Source organism: Erythrolamprus reginae, chromosome 1, assembly GCF_031021105.1.
Source record: "Erythrolamprus reginae isolate rEryReg1 chromosome 1, rEryReg1.hap1, whole genome shotgun sequence".
NCBI classification, from domain to species: Eukaryota; Metazoa; Chordata; class Lepidosauria; order Squamata; family Dipsadidae; genus Erythrolamprus; species Erythrolamprus reginae.
In genome coordinates this window covers 93,459,694-93,481,114 of record NC_091950.1, presented here as the reverse complement: position 1 = coordinate 93,481,114, position 21,421 = coordinate 93,459,694, and the positions used below count along the sequence as shown (strand labels likewise).

Genomic DNA, 21,421 nt, shown 5'->3' with positions numbered 1-21,421 from the left:
AAAGTTGCCTAAAACTGAGAACCTCTGCATTCAAACTCAAGAAGTCACCACCCTCAAGACTCTGCCAACCTGTGGCCAGTTTTAGAAGGGGGTTACATAACTCCGTCAGAGGGATGTCAGACACAACTCATGCCCGTCTGGAGAGCGGAGTGTGTGTGTGGGTACCGGTCAACTCGCTTCCTTAGTCGTCCCTTCCAGTTTGATGCTCACTTGCAAAGAACGCACGTGTTGCCTCCAGCTGTTGCAGGTATCCGAGGGGAAACCAACGCAGGCACCGTGGGGGGGGGTGTTATAACACGCATGCGTGCTGCCAACACTTTTCTCTTCCTCCCCCCCCCCGCGCCGCCGCCTCCTTGGCCGCCGCGAAGCTAACGTTCCTCCCGCATAGAGATTTTAGACTACCCTTCTCCTCATTGGCCGCTTTCCTACCATCACGCGCATCTAAGTCCACGCCCCCCTCGGGTCTTATTCTCTTTCGGAGGCAACGGGCGCCAAGGCCTATCTCTCTCTCGCGCGCGCACCCTGTTTCTTTCACCCAGTTCCTTCACAGCTCGGGTTACTTCCTTCGCCCTATCGGCCAAAGGCTTTCGGGCGCGCGGGGAAGAAGAGGGAGAGAGAGCGCGTCTGCGCGCGTCCTTTCTCTCCCTCCCTCCCCCTCCCCTCCGCCCCACCGGCGTTCCTGTCAACGTCTCGCCCCGGCTCCAGTTCTTCAGGCGGCTCCGTTTTTTAAAGCGGCGGTGGATTCCTGCTTCCGTCTTCTCGTCCGCCCACCTCACCGGCTTCCCATCGCCTTTTTCACCCCCCTCGCGCGCCGCCTCACCGCTTCTCCTCCGTCGGAGACCGCCTCCCCCCGGCGCTGCGGGGAGCTTTGGAGAACCCCCCACCCCCCCAAAAAAGGAGCCAGGTCGCCGACGCGGATTTTGAGGTAAGGCGAGGCCGTCGCGTGAGGGGGGCGGGGGGAAGATTTCCGAAACTTGGGAGAGGATGCTCCGCTTGTGGCGCTGAGGCGGCTTTCGCTCGCTTTTTCGACCCGGTTCTTCCCGGTGGGCCTGCCTGGCGTAGAAAACGGCGGTTATTCAAGGCGCCGGCTTCTGTATGTGTGTGTGTGGGGATGTTGTCTGTTGTCAGCCCTGGCAAGGCTGCCGAGCTCTCCCGGGACAGTATTCTGAGGGAGGAGAAAGGAGGGTTGTCAAGCCCAGCCAGGGCCTGGACTCTCCTCCCTTGAGAAGGAAGGCAAAGGAGGGCGCTTGAGGCCAGCGAGATAAAAGGAAGGTAGGTAGGTAGAGGAGATGACTCGCTGCCGTTGCTATGTGGGCGCGCTGAATCCCGGAAAGCGACCGCACCGGGCTTCAAGGAGGAACCCGGCGCCCTAGAGAGGAAAAAAAGACCGGGCAGTAGACGAAGTCTTCAAGCGTCAATCCGTTACAAGGAGGCGCGTCGAGCTCCGCAAAGGGGGGGAAGCGGAAACCGCCGGCTGCCGGTGTGCCAGCTGCGGGTGCGTGTCTGGAGAGGGATGGGAAGGGAGGCCGGGGATGCCTGAGAAAGTGTCTTTAAAAAGAAAAGCTGCGGGGCTGCTGCTTTCTTGCTCCCCCCCCCTTTCTGATTTCTTCTGTTACCCGCGTCCCTGGAGGAAAAAGAGTGAAACCCTAAGTCGGTAAATACCACCTGGGGGCTAGCGAAAGTGAAATATGTACAGTTCAGAAGGACGGGGATAATTGGATGCCGGTATTTTCTTTCTTTCTATTTTTTTTCGTGATTCCTATTAGGAAACTAAAGCAATAGCGATAGCACTTAGACTTATATACCGCTTCACAGTGCTTTACTGCCCTCCTTAAGCGGTTTACAGAGTCAGCACATATTGCCCCCAACAATCCGGCTCCTCATATTACCCATCTGGGAAGGATGGAAGGCTGAGTCAACCTTGAGCCAGTGATGAGATTTGAAGTGCTGAACTACAGCCAGCAGTCAGCAGAAGCTACCTTGACGTTGTCAATATCCTTGGAGATTAATTGTCCATGTATCCATTTTATTCGGGGATCTAATTCTTTACAAGATGTTTTTGTGCTTTCTGTTAATTTAGATCTGTTTTCTTTGGATATCTATTTACTGTCCAATGCTTGGAGTTTAAACTGTGTCATCTGCAAATTGAATCTCTAACGCACTGAATTGATTTTCAATAAAACCTGCTGCTATGTATTTTAAACATAAGACTTTGGTTGTTGGTTGTTGGATTGTTGGGCTTTTTGCAGTGGAGGGAATCATGGCATGAAAATATCGAAAGAATAGTAAGTATCACATTACTAGGCCAAATATGTTTTTAGGGTCACTGACTAGAAAAGTTTTCAAAACCACTATTGTCTACTCATCTGAACGCAGCACTTAAGTAAATATGAAACTGTATCTTTCTGTAATTCACTTTGGGCCTTAAGTCTGCAAATATTTACATGCAAAACTTGAGAATTGATAGTTCGTGAGTGGTTCTTTTCAGTAGAATTATTTAAAACAAACTGATAGTATATGTCTGAGGAACAGGTTGTAGATGTTTAGAATTCTGATTCTAAGATCTGTAAGATTTGGTTTGGGAATATTTTTAAAAAAATATAAATTGTTTAAGGTTGCCTATTAATGTTAATAACAATTACTGGTATTTCTTTTAGAAATTAATAGTTTTATGTCTTATATATCCATGTTTTAAAAATATATACAGACTTCAGCAGCTTGTATGAATAAACTAAAAGGATTACAATTAATCTTGAAATAATATGCCTTCAAGGCTATTACCATGTCTTTCCAAAATTATATTGATTATAAAAATAACACAATATTTTAAATTTATTAAAAGTAGATAGTTATAGATGATGTCTATATTTGCTGATAAAAGAGATCTTAGAACTTAATTTATTCATTAATTTAGTATATGATATAGTTTAATTTTGAATAACAGTTTTGTTTATGCATGCTTAAATTTATTTTAACTTCATATTTGAATTCTGCAGATATATATATACAGTACTTGAATACTGTAATGCCAAAGGAAAACCTCATTTCCCTCTTTCAGACGTAGTTTTCATTGATTTCTCTGGAATTTAAGTCCAGGTAAGTGTGTACAGTATAGGACCTCAGATTTAACGTATTTATTCAGAACATTTATGGCATCCATTCCATTGAGTCTTCTAAACTAGAGTAAGATGAAGTTTTGTTTCAAGTTCAATGTAAAATACAGAATAATAAATTCTTACAGTGTTTATTTTAGGAGATTGTTGCTTGAGCTACATAGTAAAATATAGTGATGTGTTTTTATTAACATTGGTCAATAGTCACTTAGGCTGTCAAAAAAAGGTCTCATAAACTGATCAGTGTACCCCTTGATAGTGTAGGAATGCGATAAGGTTACAGGGTAGCTTATTAATGTACATAAAATTGAATGTAGCAGGTATTTCTCCAGTTGGCAAGCAAGTTGTTTATTTTTAGAACAAACCTATGAGTGTCAGAGTATATTCCAGTGTTTTAGGGATAAGGATAACATAAACAATTTTCTTTTTAAAGAAATATACTGTATTACTTTTTGAGACTGAAATCATCCTGAGATTTGAAGAAAATGTGGATTGTGGCTACTGTGATGTTTATAATGAAAAAAGTAATTACAGTGTTAAGTTGGTCTGGAGGGGGAGCTAGTGCCAAAGCAAAAGAAAATTCAAATTTATGCTTTTATTTTTAAAACATAAGTTTCTTTATAGCTTTATGATTGTTTAATATTGTTATGCAACTTACAATAGTACTATTGATATTATTGCATTTAGTGCCTATTACAATAAGTGCGTTAAGTTTGTATACAAAGTATTGCATGATTCATAGCAAGTTTGATCAGTCTGGATATTTCAGAACTCAGACTTTTTTATTTAGTAATTTCATTCAACTCATTATCTCATCCCATTCCAATGGGGAACTACATTATATACTGATTACAAGGGGCAACTACATTATATACTACATCATGATTATTAATTTATTTTCAAAAGTTCTCAGTTTATAACATGAACTTGGAATACGTGACCAAAATCAACTCAGGTTCTTGACTACAGTGAAGTTATTTTTTTGTTATTTTCCCCCTCTGTGGTTTTATTTCAAATTTGAATGGACAATTTCTATGACTTCATCTCAAATTCTGAGGGATACTTGTTTGAAGAGCACACTTGACTGTGAGAATCAATTTTGTCCCAACCTGAACTATTATAAATTAATATTTTTCCCTAATGGTTAGCTGCTGGAATCACTTGACTAGGTTAAAGTTTTCTGACTCCCTCACATGGTTAAGTTGGTTCTAGAACAAGGTTATCAGTTGGCATGTTGGAAGATGCAGAAGTAGGTTCTTAAAGGGAGGCCAAAATTTAGGTCTGGGCTAATATTGCTCATTACTTGTTTATTTCAATTTTAGAATCAAATAGAATAACAGAGTTGGGAAAGACCTTAGAGGTCTTTTAGTCCAATACCATGTTTAGGCAGGATACTTTATACCACTTCAGACAAATGGTTGTCCAACAGTGTTGAAACATTCATAACTTCTGGAGATAAGTCGTTCCACTGATTAATTGTTCTAACTGTCAGGAAATTTATCCTTAATTTTAGGTTGGTTCACTCCTTGATTATATTCCATCATTGCTTCTTGGCCTGCCTTCAGATACTTTGGAGAATAGGTTGATCCACCTCTTCTTTTTGGCAACTGCTTAGATATTGGAACACTGCTATCATGTCACCCCATTTCTTCTCTTCATTAAACTAAACATACCCAATTTCATCAACCATTTTTAATATGTTTTAGCCTCTAGTCTGCGAATCATCTTTGTTGCTCTTCTCTGCACTCTTTCTAGAATCTCAACATCTTTTTACATTATGGTGACCAAAACTGGATGCACTATCTCAAGTGTGGTCTTACCAAGGCATTATAAAGTGGTATTAACACTTCATATGATCTTGATTTTATCCCTCTGATTATGCAGTCTAGAACTGTCTTGGCTTTTTTGGCAACTGCAGCTCACTGTTGGCTCATATTTAAGTGATTGTCCACTTCAAGATCCCTCTCACAGTTACTACTATTGAGCAAGATAGCACATATACTATACCTGTGCATTTTCATTCAGCTAATTTCTTGAATTTAGTTGGGCTTTGGCTTCAATATTCCTTATAGCTGTTTATTAAAAGACAGATTATTGAGTTTGCATACTGATATATAGAACAGAACTAGAACCAGAATAGAATATAATTCTTTATTGGCCATGTGTGATTGGACACACTAGGAATTTGTGTCTTAGTGCATATGCTCTCAGTGTACAGAAAAGAAAAGATGCATTCATCAAGAATCATAAAGTACAACATGTAATGATAGTCATAAGGTATAAATAAGCAACCAAATCACATTAGGAAACAGTCAATATAAATTGTAAACAACAAAGTTACTGTCATACAGTCCTAAATGGCTGGAGATGGGTGATGGGAACAATGAGAATAAAGACTTAGTAAATAGTAAGTAAAATAGTTTGACAGTGTTGAAGGACCTATTTAGCAGAGTGATAGCATTGGGGAAAAATGTTCTTGTGTCTAGTTGCACTGTATTAATTATTGGCTTAATTCGGTTTACTTTTGTTTTAAAGTGATATAATATTTACTGTACTGGCATCTTGATTTTTGAAAGCAGCATTCAGGATGGGCTGTCCTCATCCACTCTGTTACTTTTTGCTGGATCTACCCTCCCAGGACCCAGCTTTTGACTCAGTTCTTAGACTGGATGGACATGGCTGTCTGCTCTCCCTTCCTGAATGCTGAGTCCTAGGCTTGAATTTGGAGTTGAATTTTACAACTCTGTGAATGCTTTTCCCAAGTCCTTTGCCATCTGAGGTGCTTGGGCATTTTGGCAGCTGAGCTTTGGCTCCTGCCACAGCAAGACATCCAGGCCCTTGAGACCGGCCAAGCAGGCCTACCCGGACAGGTTTTTTAAGCACAGGTGCATTTTTTTTCAGACCAAAGGGAAGTACAGCCTGACTTTTACCATCATTTTACTTTAGCTTGCTTAAATCCAGGTGGATGTGTCAAGCACTAACAACTGCTGAGGTGGACCCATTGTTACTTGGCTTGGCAGTTTACCTCGAGGCTTGAACTGGGCACTAGCACTTAGCTTGCGCAGACTCCTCAATTCTTGGCCCAGGAGCAGCTTTCGGCCTCAAGTCTCCAACCAGTGTCTAATGCCTGGACCTCACAGGGCTTGCTCAGGTCGGCGCCAGTGGTCTTGGCACCCCTTCAGCCCACCATTTATCAATAACCAGTAGCAGAGGGTCATTTTATATTTTCTTATCTCCAAATAGATACTTGCGACAGCCATTTTGAGCCTTTGTTCTACAACAACGGTTCTCAACCTGGGGGTTGGGATCCTTGCCTAAGACCCTGGGAAAAGAGAAATTTCCTATGGTGTTAGAAACTAAAGCTTCTATTCTGGCGCCCTGGAACATGTTTTACAATCTGACCAATCAGGCGTTTACAGTGGGGGTGTCCCTCTGACCTTCCTGCCAATCAGGAAAATTGGGGCTAGACTATGGTTGGGTGTCACTGTATTAAGGGGTCCCGGCATTAGAAAGATTGAAAACCACTGTACAAGGACAGTTGTGCCTCTTGTTGAGCCTTATTAAAGATGGCAATGAGAAACATGTATGATAAACCTGGAGGCAAGTGGCAGCACAAGACCAACCGCCTTACCCCAGAGGAGATCCACCCAGTTCCTCCAATCGTCTAGGATAAGGCTCCTCTCAATGTAACTCCAAGGCCACAGAGAGGGTGGAGCGCCACAGGGACAAGGTCCTAAAGAAAATTTATAACAAGGCCACTCCCCAAATCCCCTTGAATAAGGGCCTCTTGCCCCTCTCTGAGGCTTCTTGCACTTCAACAGACCTCTTGTCCCTGAATAATCCAATTTTGTATAGGGGTGCTATAGACTCTTGGTGGTCAGTCAGGCCTGTGAGGCTCCCCTTGACTCTGGGGTCTAGACCGCTATCTCCTTGTTGGGGGCTCCAGGCCTAGTAGTACCCATCTCCTTAGATCTGGCCAACCTACAAGTCCTGATAGCAGTGGCCGTACAACAAGGCCTGGCCGCATGTCTTCAGTCTTCAAGTGGCTCCAGCCGATTGCCTGACGGTTGAGTGGTGCCCTATGAGATGAAAACTATATGTTCCCAATGTCATTCTCACCATCTAGGTGTCTTGTTGGTCCTCCATGAAAAGGATCTACGCTGTGATGTGGAAATCCTTCTGCTCCTGGTGTGCATCGGAGGTTTTTTTGCCTACACATATACTCTTCCGAAGGTATTGAAATTCCTCCAATGGTTGTTAGCCATGGGTCTCTCCTCTAATACTCTTCACCACCAGGTGGCAGCCCTGTCCTTTCTTGTGACCAGGTAGACACTCTGGTGCAATTTCCCATGATTCAGCGTTTTTTTCGCAGGGGCTTCCAACCTTTGCCCTCTACTTATCTACCACTTGAAAACCTGGGATTTTCCCAGGGTATTGCAGTCTCTAACGGACTTCCCCAGGGTATTCCAGTCCTTATGAATTGTTACGGTCAGCTACCCTGCGAGGTATCTTTCCTACAAGATTGCTTTCCTGGTGGCGATTACGTTGGCTCTCAGGATCTCAGAACTCTCTGTGTATACCATTTGAAGGACTTGCGTATTTTTCATTTGGACCATGTTATTCTCCGCTTAGATCCTTTGTTCATTCCCAAGATTAATTACACCTTTCACAGGGCTCAGGAGCTAGTCCTTCCCAATTTTTGCTCAAACCCATCTCATCTGTTGGAGAGACTTAGACACACGCTGAACGTCTCTAGGGCCTTGCGCATTGTTGCAATGCACCAGTTCTGCAAGACTGAGGTGCTTCTGGTGGTCTTCTTGCCTCATTCCTTGGGTCAGAAGGTGTTGGCCACGACCATTGGCCATTGGATTCACGGAACTATTGTTAAAGCATCTTAACTCTCATAAGCTGTGACCACTAGGGATCACGGCCCACTCAATGCAAAAAGCAGCAACATTGGTGGCTGGGAGTCTCAGAAGCCCTTGGCGGAGTTCTATCGAGCAGCGACTTGGACTTCCCCTTCTCAGTTCATCTGCCACTACAAAATTGACAAGTTTTTTTCTTTTAAATTAAATTCTCAAACCATCTCAATAAGCCACTGGTTTGTCTTAATCGTGTTTTAAAAATACAATAACATAGAAGCCTGGTTTATATAATCTGATACGATAAACAAACCATAATATTTGGAATCAACTATAATTCTGAGTCAATTAAAACTTATATTTAGTTAAAGAAACTTTCAATTTGTTCTCTTTTAAGAAATGTCTGTTAACTAGTTTTTCAACTAAGTAAACACATTTATTTGTATTTCCTTAAACGAGATTGTTCCTGGGATTGTATTACAGCTGTGGATCTTAGGTTTAGTTTAATTTATTGTAAAGGTTAAGTTCCAGTAAAGGAGAATATTTGTAGCTCAGGGTTGAACTGAAGGGTCCTTTGTGCTCTTTGAGATTAAGGAGGCTGAATTTTAATCCTTTCTTAGGCATGAAAACCAGCTTGGTGACTTTGGCCAGTTATTCTTTTCTTGGTTCACCTCACCTTAGAGTGTTGAAGGGAAAATAGGAGAGGAAGGCATATTATATATTTTATCTGCTTTGAATTATTTATAAAGTAATTTATAAAGTAATAAAGGTGGGATGACAAATCTTTTAAAAAGATAATTGTAGTTACTATGAGAGTATATCTACCCAGTCTGGAGTACTACTTTGGCTTTAAATCCAAAGTGCTGCACAGTCCTTATGGTTAAACAACCATATTTTCAGTGTGTTCCACTCATTTACCTGCCATTTACCACAAATTTACTACTAACATTTACAACAAAGTAGTTTTACCATTTAATTTTACTAAGTGCCACTGTCAACATATTCTTACAATCTTTTCTACTAAAAAGTTCATTTATTAAATAAGTTTAAAATATTTCTTAATATTTGAAGTTATTTGTTCTTATGCTTTCTTCAAAGCAGTTAAATCAACTGTCATACTTCTGCCTAGTTTGATTTATGCAAGCATAAGTTAAATTACAGGATTATCGTTTTTACAGTTCTTTCCTCTTAACCATAATGATTGAAGCTGTTTGGAATTAAAGTCAGAAATATGTAGAGGTCATCAGATGTGCATAGAGTTTTGCCTACTTATTGTGAACCAGCTAGTAAAATAACTTAAAGGTTCCAATAAAATTATTTATGGTTCCAATTTACCTTCAGTTGAAGAGGAATCTAAAGGAAGCATAGGTAGTTCAAACTGGCTTTGTTTAACTTGTGGCGATAAGAGGACTTAATCTTTTTGATAAACCCAAATTCTTTACAATTCTGGTTTACCATTTAATCCCCAGTTTTTCATTATGTAACAGATGTTCTTAAATGAACGTTACTTTAGATACAGTACTTTTGTAGGCTCTAATTTTCTCTTTTATGCCAAATATAAAAATATGTGCCAAACACAGTATTTATTACAAATAATAAAAAACTTAAAAAATTCAACCTTAAAAACAATAGACAGGTTTTAGTCATTATTTACCAAGAAAAAAAATAAGCATAAAAATGTATAATGTATATATTTTTCTCACTCCACAATACTAGCACACATTGGTAATCCATATAACCATCTGCCACATTAAAAACTGGGGAACTATTACCATATGCTAAAGAATCTTGGATGTAGGCTTTTGGGTGCATGGGACACTGCCACCAACCAATCAGAGGACCAAGAACTCTCCTTCTAGTTTGCATAGAACTTTCCTCTTGCTCTCTATGTGTCCACTAATTTACAAAGAGAGTTTCCAACCCTTCCTCTCTTTCCCTCTATTCTGAACAATCCCACCACCGTCTCCCTCATTCCAGAGAGAGAGGAAAGTTGGAGATTCATCCCTTTTGCTCTCTAGGTGTCCAGTAGTTTGCATGGAGGGTTTCCAACCCTTCCCAATCCTTCCATTCTGTTTCCATCCACTCTGAGCGCAGAAAATATTTGGTATGAGTTATTTAGTGAGCACAGGATAAACCCCTTTTTCATCTTTTGCAGTTCCTTAGGAAACATAAAGTACCGTAAGTCCATCTGGCAAGAATTATTGCAACATGGATTAACCAGTATGTAACCTATGATATAGTATTAATCTGGAAATAGGATTTCTTTTTCAAGTTTGTGTTGATCTTATCAATAATAAAATAAGGCAGCTACCATAGTAACCATAGTAATCTTTAAAAGGAAAGGTATTATACTTAGTGTGATTGACTGACATTATTAGAAGGAAATAACAGAAGAATGAATAGTATTAATTATTAGATGCAAATAACAATGAGAGGTGCATATTTTTCCTGGTATATTGGTTTTAATTTTTATGTATTGAACAGAACAGAACAGGCATCCTGAAGAGGTGCTTTACATTGTGTGGGAATATGAACCAAGCTTTTTCTTTTTAAACTAAATCATATTTTAACCAGATTATTAAATTATCTATGTATTTTGTAACAATCATGAGGCTGTTTTGGAAATTACTATGTCTTCATGTTTGCATATGTATAGATGAACAGGTATTTTGCTTCCCAGAATGATATGTATATATTCACATTCAGGATAGCTGGAAGTAGTTGAAACAATTGTGTGAGAGTTGGAAAAGACATGAATGTTTTAATGATTAAAGAAAAGTGTGGCTTACATTCTCATGTAACATAAAGTACAGTATATGCTTAAAATAATTTGCTCAGCTCTTATATTTAAGTATTGCTCTCCTTAAGCCCTTGGAATGTAGTCAATTGAAATGTACTGTAAATAATAAAAAACAATTTGTTGTAGTTATCACTACTGTTGCTTTGTAGATGCTACAAACCTTTTTGTCTCCCATAATTCTTACCATCTATGAAATATTGTTGAGGGGAAAAAAGCAGGTATTTCAACAGCTGCTCATTTTTAGGGAGAACAGAATCATTTTCTATTCTATTCTAAAATCGTAATCTAAATACGTAGTTTTAATGTTTTAATTATTTTTCTAATTGTTTTATAACCTGCAAACTGCTCAGAATCATCTTATAATAAATTTAATAAATTTTGCACTACGGCTATCCAGTGCTTTGAATTCAAAAGGACAAATATGGTTCTGAAAATATATAGCCATAGATAGGCACCTTAATCTACCTGTCAAAAACACCTTAATCAAACATGCCTGTTCCTAGGATCATGTGTGCAGCTGTGTGTGGTCTAAAAACATAAACCTGGGTTAAGATGCTGCTACACAGATAAAATAGCTCTCTGCCTAGACACACATTTTCTCCGGATTCAGATGCTGCCCTGCCCCATTTTGAATTACTGTATTACTGTAATTTCAAGTTTTATTTTCTTTTATCGGGAATCAGTTACTTTCTCCTATATTGTTTTGTGAACAATTAATGTTCTATGAATAGTTTTGTTTTTTTCTTACTATGTACAGTTCCAGGTTATGACAATACTGGACAAATGGTGGTCCTCATACACGCAAGATAGCAAAGAATTGATAAAATTAAAAGAGGTACAGTGATACTTCGTCTTACGAACGCCCCTTCATATGAACTTTTCATGATAGGAACCTGGGGTTTATGATTTGTTTGCCTTGTCTTAAGAACCATTTTCGTTTTACGAACCCGAGCCCGGGAGCGTGGGCTCTCTTATTGCGCGTGCGCTCTCATACTGCGTTTGCGCTCTCTGACTACCGCAGGGATTTCCCTGCCTTGTGATTGTCACCGCTGGAATTTCCCATTTGATTACAGCCCCCGCCGGGATTCCGCGCTTGAGCCTATCTTCTAGAGTGTTGACTATTCCTGCCAGTTTGGTGTCATCTGCAAATTTGATGAGTTCCCCATCTATCCCCTCGGCCAAGTCATTGATGAAGATGCTAAAGAGTACTGGACCTAAAACAGAGCCTTGAGGTATTCCACTGCATACTTCTCTCCATGTAGATGCAGTTCCACTGAGCATTACGAATTGAGTGCAGTTGGTCAGCAAATTTTGAGTCCATTTGGTGATGTTGCTGTCTAATCTACAGTTTTCTACTTTATCTAGTAGTAGATTATGGTCTACTTTATCAAATGCCTTACTGAAGTACAAGTAAATTATATCAACGGCATTCCTTTGGTCCACTAATTTTGTCACTTTGTCAAAGAATGCAATAAGATTAGTCTGGCATGATCTGTATATGACAAATCCATATTGGTTTTGGTTATTACTTTGTTTGCTTCTAGGTGTTCTCTGATTGCTTGATTATCTTTTCCAGAATCTTTTCCAGAAATGGAATGCTTAGTGAATGGTTCAACATGTAACAGGTAATAAGACAAGGCTGCATGATGTCCCCATGATTATTTAATGTATTTATGGATATAAAGAATGCTTGTGGTAATGTTAATGACATTTGTCAGGCTGCAGCCATCATTTTGAATTAGAGACTTTGGCCTGCCACAAGTAGAATAGTACTGTGGGAATTGAGGAGGGGTGGTGCATGAGAGGGAAAAATACTAGCCAAAGCAAATTCTTTCCAGAGATTCAAGGTCATTATTCAGCACCAACTGGAAGTGCAGGGGAAGATCTGTGGACTTTGAGAGAACCAGAATAGTCCATGTGGTGAACTTGTGGGTGTGGGGATGAGGGATGAACTGTAACTTGGGTGGAGAACTGTAGGAAAAGTTAGTATCAGGTTAACTATAGTTCGTAACATGGCTCTGTTAATAAATTGGAACTTGAAAGAAGGCCAAGTGTTGGACTCCAATTTATTTCTCGGATGCTAATTAGAACACTGACAGCATTAGTGTTTGGAGTGTGAATGAGCAAGTATTTTAAAATATAGATTATACCAAGTTGTTGACTGAGAATCCAGTTGATTTGAAGTGAATATTAGAAATTCAGTGATACAGTGAGGAACATGAAACTGAAAATTAATATATTAAAAATCAAGATGGTTGCATTTAAAAATTGACTGGATAGTTACAAGTTCTATAGACAAGTGGATTGGTGGAAGATGGGACAATGGATGAATAGATGTAAAATAGGCAAATATTTATGGAGAAAAATGAATATTGCTGTAAAATGGCTATGTATGAAAATGCTATTACAATATCCTCTTTTTTAATGTGGAAATAGGAGTTGGAGAATTCATAAAAGTATATTTTAGTTATGTTTCATTCCAGCAGGTATATAGTATTTAAAACTGTATGTTATAAAAGGTCAAGAAACATGAGTGCTGAATGAAGATAGGTTGAATTCAAAAGTGAGTGAACAGAAAGAACTATAACAATATAGTTTGGTCATATGGAAAGAATGAAGATCAAATTGGAAAGGGATTATATGAAGGGAGGATAAATTTGTTTAAAGGAAGGGGAAGGCTAAAAAACCATGGTTGGATAGAGTTGATAAAATTCTGAAAAGAGCGGGGTTAAAAAGTTCGAAGAACCAAATACAGTGCATGGAGTGGTATATGGAAAAGGCAAAAAAGCAAGGGTCATTTTAAATGTTGGGAAAGTATGGAGAGATGTAGTGAATAGTCTTGGTGTAAAGTAATTTTAAGTAAATTTCTTATGCCTTATCACATGTATTTTATTTTATTTGCCTTAAAATCTCTTTTCCATATTTACGTTTCACATATTGCTTTTTCTGAAAGTGAATACATTAATGATATGTATGTATTTGATACATTAATCTGTTATTAGAAATCATGCTTTTATCTTTGTAGTTACTTTATTTATGGGGTTTTTTAAATATTTAAATATTTTAAATTATCTGATTGCTTATGATTTGTTTTTTACATGTTGTGAGCCGCCCCGAGTCTTCGGAGAGGGGCGGCATACAAATCTAAGTAATAAATAAATAAATAAATTTAGTCTTTAAAATGTGTCATTAATTTAGAATACCTCATGTATCTTCTAAATTAAATCTTTTGAGACGTAAAGCATTAATAAGTAATTTAGGACAGATTTTCAAAAATACATTACAGAAGAAACATTTGATTATGTCCAAATTATCTGAGTTTTCATTGGCTGCATTAAACAAACTTCCTTTGATACATCTGTGACCTGAATTTTTAATTTGTAATATACAAATTTAATTCATAATTTTTTTTGAGTTCTTTTTTTGAGTTCATCAGTGGGGATTGGGCTATATTTGGCTTTTTAAAACATTTTTTTAATTCTCTCCACTTCTCCTGCTTGGTAGGTCTATGATAACTAAGTTAAATGCAAGAAGTGGAAAACCATTATTAATTTTACTTTACTGTATTTATTAAATTATTTAGAACCTCATACTGTATTATAAACTATAACAATTGTAATTATAAAATATATGATTATAAAGCATCTCGGTCGGTGTGAAACGTGACTGAACACTTCCCTCTCTGACTCCATTACCATAGAACAAGGCTATCATGTTGATTGTGAATTCTGAAGAGAAGGCGGTGTTGCTATCTTCTATAAAAAGTCCCTAAATCTAAAAACACACTTCCAGAGACTACCGTCTGTGAGCTATCTTTAAATACCACATTCCACTTCTTACTATTTTACAGAACCCCTGACTCCGGTATCGAATATGCAGATAAGTTAACTTCACTCCTAAGGTGGGCAGCCTCCAGCCAATATCCTCACATCTTTCTTGGTGACCTCAAAATACCTCTTATTAAATGGTCACTAAACGAAAGTACAACTGAATCTATACATTCAACCCTGTATAATGTGTAACTAATCTGGGACTGGATCAACTAGCATTCAGCAATACTAGACTCAACAACTACCTAGATCTTATCTTCTGCAACAGTTCAAACTCAGTTTAACTCAACAATTCATACCCTGATATTATCTTCTGCAAATAGTTCAAACAAATAAAAGAAGACTTTTCCAACAGTGACCACAGCACGACTGACTTTTGTCTCAATATAAGCCCTTACCAAAATCATCATAATGATGGAATCCCCAGTTACAACTTTAAAAACCGTAACTATGGTAGTAATACTGCCAAAGACCAACATTCTTTATACTTTACATAAATGACCTGTGCAATCATATTAAAAGCTACTGCATCCTCTTCGCTGATGATGTAAAACTATTCAACAGCACCAACAATGTTGCTACCCTTCAAAAAGACCTGGGCTATGTATCAGAATTGTCAGACAAGGGGCAAAAATAAACAGAATATAAAATACAAGCTAGATGATCACAACCTTGTTCATGATACTCACTTAGTTAAAGATCTTGGAGTACTCATTCTAATGATTTAAGTGCCAGAGCCTACTGCAACAGCATTGCCAAAAAGGCATTAAGAATAGTTAACCCAATCTTGCAAAGCTTCTTTTTCTGGTAATATTGTACTTTTAACCAGAGCATGTAAAACATTTGCTAGACTTTTGAATATAGCTCATCTGTCTGTAACCTGCATTATATATCAGATATTAATACAATTGAGAATGTCCAGAGATATTTCACAAGAAGAGTCCTCCACTCCTCTCTTCGCAACAGAAGACCTTATGCCACCAGACTTGAAATTTTGGGCTTAGACAATTTAGAACTATGTCGCCTTCAATCTGACATAAATTTATCTGTTACAATGTCCTAGTTGTCAAGGACTACTTTAGCTTCAACTGCAACAATACACGAGCACACAATAGATACAAACTGAATATAAATTGCTCCAAACTTAATTGGGAAAAAAATGACTTCAGCAGCAGAGTAGTCAATGTCTGAAATGCATTACCAGACTGTAGTTTCTTCCTGAAACCCCCAAAACTTTAACCTTAGACTATCTACTGTCGACCTCATGCCATTCCTAAGTGGTCTGTAAGGGGCATGCATAAGCACGCCAATGTGCATATTTCCCTCTGTCCTAATGTCCCCATGTATTCGTAAACATCGCATGTGCTCACAACCATTTTAATACATTTTATGTACTGTATTCACAATCATGTTTACACTTTTTCTGTAATTATATATACGCTTGACAAAATAAATTTTAAAAACCCCTTGGAAACAAAGGATTGGAACAGGACTTAGAAGAAACAGAGTAGAGATTCATACGGAACTGCAGTTGCAGTCTAACAAAGCTAATGGATACTATTTAAATTAGAAAGGATTATAATTCAAAATTATTACAAAGCATTCACTACATTTTAGCATTCAGATTTGTTTAAGAAAAATACAAGATCAACGAGCGATAATATTGGTTAGAAATAAAAATAACCCAAAATATTGCTTTTCTCTTATTTAAGCAGTGATGGTTCCCTTGTTTTAAATCAGCCCATCCTGATAGTAACTGTTGAGCACAATTACATGTGATAATTCAAGTGTAGATGATACTACTTGGTATGGGAGCTGGTATTTGATTTGTGACAGCTATGCAAAATACATTGCTGTGTTATGGAAAAGTACTTGAACAACTATTACAAACACTTAATTTGTTTTTTTCTTTCCCTATCTCTATGGGGGATTGGGAATAGGGTATTTGTGGCAAACCTTAACTTAATAAGTAGTTACAGCCATCTGCACTTACTTCCCCAGGGAGAAAACATCCAGACTATCCCAGAGTTACCTTGGGCAGCTATATCATCCCCCATTTCTTCCATTACCTAGTAAGTTTCCAATTGTTTAGTGTGGTCTATTCCTACAGATATTTTTTTAGTATCATACTTTCATTCTTTTTGTGTCTTCTTTACTTCATAAAGAAAATATGAAGTAATATAGAATAAAACCATTTTTGAAATACTTGTCGTTAAGTCATGTAGGACAAACTCTTGACTTAGTTCATAGGTTTTGAGAGTTCATGGTAACAGTTTTTAAGAGGACACTGATTACAAATGTTTTAAAATATAAAATAAATTAAAAATAAAATAATACAAAATAAACATATAAGGTAGAATTATTGCCATAGAGGTTAATACAGCTAAGAAATAGGACCCTTAATGCATACACATTTAGGTATCATAGCGGATTTGCTTGATTTGTTTTAATTTGTCTAGTACTGACAGTGTTTAGAGGGATGTAAAAGAAGTGTTGAGTTTATGGTACAAGCCACTTTTGTCAATCTGATTGCACTTGCCCTTCCAACGGATTCAACTGTCAAAGAAGGCCGCAACTGGCACACCAAGGGAGCCTGGGCAAATGCCCCTCTCACTACAGCTGAAATATGATGTTCCAAAGTCAGCTGTGAATTGAGGAGGATGCCCAAGTTGCAGATCCTCTCTGAGGGGGTCAAAGGTTTTCCTCACCCCAGAGTAATGGACAGACAGATGGAAGTGTCCTTGGGAGGCAGAATTCACAGACACTCGATCTTGTTGGGGTGAAGTCTGAGCCTGTTAACACCCATCCAAACCCTAACAGCCTCCAGACACCGGCACATTACTTACACTGCTTCACTGAGTGGACACGGTATGGAGATGTATAGCTGAGTATCATCAGCATACTGATGGTCACTTACCTTGTGCCCCGGCCTTTGTCCACTTCATCAGGTGTTACTAGGTCAAACTTCCCACACAATAGGGCTAAGACAAGCTCCTGCCACCTCGACTGACTTGTTAGCCGACATTACGTTCCAATTGGAGTCAAGGTCCATCCGGAACTGGATGATTTTTTCTGTGAAAACTTATCAAAATCCTGAGCACTACCCTATAAGGGTTCATCAAGCCCCCCCCCCCATTAAGGAGGGAGGGAGTCACCCTAAACAGGGCAGCTGGGTGGGATTCTGCAGATGCAATCAAGGTGACATGTTATGCACATCTTGTCACCCTGAGCGCCACTTTGTAAGTCTTAATATGAGCACTTATAAGTGTTCAGTCAGATTCCGATTTACTTTTCCTCCAATGCTTCTCTAGACATCTCTTCTGGTATTTCATCCCCCGGAGTTTCTCAGTGAACCAAGGAGATCTCCAGGGTCTACTGTCAAAGAGAGGTCACAAAGGCGCAATCCAGTCTAGAGCCCTTGCCGCAGCCGTATTCCAGGCAGCAGCAAGGGACTCTACCGAACTGTGTACAAGCAAATCCAGTAAAACCCCAAGCACCCTCTGAAAGCCTTCCATCAGGCACCTGGGGTGGAACCACTTAATTGGTTCTGCCTCCCTGTGGGGGAGGATTGGAGCCTTAAAATCAAGCCGTAGCAGAAAATAATCTGACCATGACAAAGGCAAGGTATCGAAGCCCCTTAATTTCAGATCATTACTCAACTGCTCTGTGAAGAATACCATGTTGGGAGTCTGCCCCCCCTCATGAGTCAGATCCTGAGTTACTTGGGTCAGATCCATGGTTGCCATGGTGGCCATGAACATCTGTGCCAACCCAGAGGATTCACTGAGTGATGGTAGAATTAAGTCCCCCAAGACAATAAATCTGGGGAACTCCACCGCCAGCCCAACTACGTCCTCGAGTAGGACAGGCAGGGCTGTTGACATGCAGCTGGGAGGCAGGTATGTGAGTAACAAGCCCACACCTTAAACTGTACCTGGAAACAAGCTGGCAGCTGTAGTTCACACAACAATAATGTAACATGGTCACCCTAGGGACCACAAGAATGCCAATGCCACCACATTCTGCACCAGTTGTAGTTTCCACATAATCTTCAAGGATAGCCCCATGGAGAATGCATTGCAGTAGCTCAGGTTTGAGATGACAGGACTTGAGTGACCAATCCACGGGACTCCAAATACAAGAAAGATCACAACTTGTGCACAACATGGAGTTGTGCAAAGGGTCTCCTAGCTGCAACTTACATTTGCTCTTTGAGCAGGAATCATGAATCCAAGTTCTGTCTGGGCTAGTGCAACCTCATCCAGAATTAAAGATACTTAAGTCCTGAATCTCAAAGCTCCATCCATTCAAAGCTATTCGGTCTTTCCAGGGTTCAGTTGAAGCTTGCTGTCCTCTATCCAGAATCCCACAACCTCTAGGCCCATGATGGCAAATCTGTGCCATGCGTGTCACAGGTGGCACACAGAACCATATCTGCCTACATGCGAGCCGTGCATGTGTGTGTTGGCCAGTTGGTTTTCAGCTCATGTGGAGGTTCTTGAAAGATGCTTTTGGCCTAAGGAGGGCCTCCGTGGGAGAGCATTTTCTACCTCCTCAGTCTCCGAGAAAGCTCTGGAGCCTGGGGAGGGTGAGAAACAGGCCTAGTTCCATCAGATGTCGGGAAATGGGGCAGTGGGGTGGGGGAGGGTCGTGCATGCATGCGTGCAGGGTGGGACAGTGTGGGGGGTGCATGCAGGGTGGCGAGGAGGATGGGGGGCACTGAATCATGGATGTAGGCACATGATAGCGCACATGCGGTTTTGGCACCTGAGGAAAACAAGGTTCGCCATCACTGCTCTAGGCACTGCAAGAGGGAAGCCACATGTCTGTTAGCCTCTTTTATCATACCAACACAAGGTTGAAAGTTGTTCCTTGTTTGGCCTCATTTGTTTCCTTCTGAGTTTTTACATATTGTTTCCTGTCTCTTCTAACAGCTTTCTGAAATTCTTTTAAGTTCCTTTCTGACAGTTTTGTCTTTCTTGGCTTTGGCTTCTGTTTTCTTCTTGGCAATTTCTACGATTTTCTTCTGACATCCAGTTTGCTTTCATCTGTTTCTTCATCTTTGATCTTTTTTCACATTTATCCTTAGCAATGTCTTTAAGTTCATTCCATAATCCCTCTGGTTCTCTGTTAATGAAATTCAGAATGTTAAAATAATGCCTAATCATCTCTTTGAAAAAGATAGGTATTATGTTTAAGGTCATATCATGGAAACTAACTAGCTTTCTCCTTTTTTTTGGCTTAACTTGGAATTTGCACAATAGCAGTTTTTAATTTGTTCCAGGTCACCACCTTGGCCATGTGGTTGATGCTTTAATTGAGTTCCTCCTTTCCTTCCACAATAATATAGTTAATTTGATTGCTATATACTGTACTCCATTTGGTGATGTCTATGCATAGAGGTATCATTTTGTTGTTTGAAGACAGTGTTAACTATGAAGAAATCATTGGAGTGGCATAAATTAAGTATTCACTCTCCTGCTTCATTTCGGTTTCCTAAGCCATATAACTACTTTTTCCTCTGTCATATTTCCAACTTTGGCATTCCAGTCTCCAATCACAAGCATTATTTTGCTTACATGTTTTGTCAATTTCAGATTGAGCTTGATTTTAGAAGTCATCAGCCACCACTTCTTCTGCCTCAGTGTTTGTAACATAAACCTGAATGATTGTCATAATAAAGGGTTGCCCACAAAGTCTAATCATTATTATTCAGCCTTGATTGCACTGTAACCAAGTACCGTCCCTTCTTTACATTTTGAAACTATAAAAGCAACACAATTTCCTCTTTGCAAGTCGTGAGTAATAAATGGTGTGATGTTTTAACGGAAATGTTTGATTCCTGGCCATCTCAATTTGCTAATATCCAATATGTAAATTTATAATATTTAATCTATCCTGTGTTCAGGCTTCTTATATTCTGTGTTCTTACTATGATTCTATTTTTGCAGTTTTGGTTTCATTTTCTGTATGACAGCATCAGCAGTTAGATGTCTCAAAGGCTTTAATTTAGCCATGCCACAAACAGTATTAATATTCCAAAAGAGCCTCAGGTCTTCTTCAGTAGCATATTGAGTTCCATTCTACCTGAGGGGCCTATTGGCCAGCACTTTATTGCCAGTCATTTTATATTTTCTCTCCATATGGTTGTCTTGATAAAATACAGGAGTAGTTACCATTGCCTTCTCTTGCATTGTATGGATTTATGCCATTACCATTGCCGTTAAACTGCCTTTGGCAGCTTTTTATATTATTGCTGCCCAGTATAGTACCTGTGTGCTTTAGCTAGGCCATGAGTGACCACATTGGAAATATATACTCCTAACATATACTGTACTCCCCAAATTTTTTGTTCATCTCTCACAGGAGCACCACAGGAGCACTCTTGCCTATATGGGGTAACATAGCAATTTATCATTACCAGTAGAAAAATATTACATAATAAATAGCTTATTTGTTCCTAAAAGCTAACCAGATTAGAAGTATATTTATTGTATAAAATTGGTTTCAGAGTACTGGGGATTATCTGTATTAAAAAGTATTGCTCAGCTTGATCATATTAGATTGTTTTCATGTTCAATCACTATCTTGAAAACTATTTTGAAAAATTGCAGTGGTACCAGTGGAAGCTTTTGTTATTGTAACTCTTAGAGGCAAATTGGATAAAGGAACAAGACCTCCCAGGAAGGGGGTGGAAAGTTATGAATGTTCACTTCACTGCTTGTCTTTATGCAAAATTCCCATATCATATATTTATGACATATTTTGCTTTTACAGTGCAAATTACTATACTGTCCACCAAATGTTTTGCTATCT

The 21,421-nt window shown here is 39.2% G+C and overlaps 1 protein-coding gene across 10 annotated transcripts in view; it reads left to right on the top strand.

Annotated features, from left to right (window-relative positions):
* Positions 1 to 455: 455 nt before the first annotated feature.
* The window catches only part of FUT8 (fucosyltransferase 8), a 74,703-nt gene continuing 53,737 nt past the window's right edge, over positions 456 to 21,421 (top strand). Inside the window, exons 1-5 of one of the 10 annotated variants that reach the window (XM_070759321.1) lie at positions 456 to 925; positions 2,997 to 3,096; positions 11,849 to 12,007; positions 12,352 to 12,400; positions 16,607 to 16,677. The gene's annotated coding sequence lies outside the window, so the exon portion shown is untranslated. Of the gene's footprint in view, positions 926 to 1,059; positions 1,273 to 1,316; positions 1,496 to 2,996; positions 3,097 to 11,848; positions 12,008 to 12,351; positions 12,401 to 14,660; positions 14,677 to 16,606; positions 16,678 to 21,421 lie in introns of those variants that run through there. The other 9 variants (XM_070759349.1, XM_070759311.1, XM_070759331.1 and 6 more) reach the window with 9 other exon arrangements.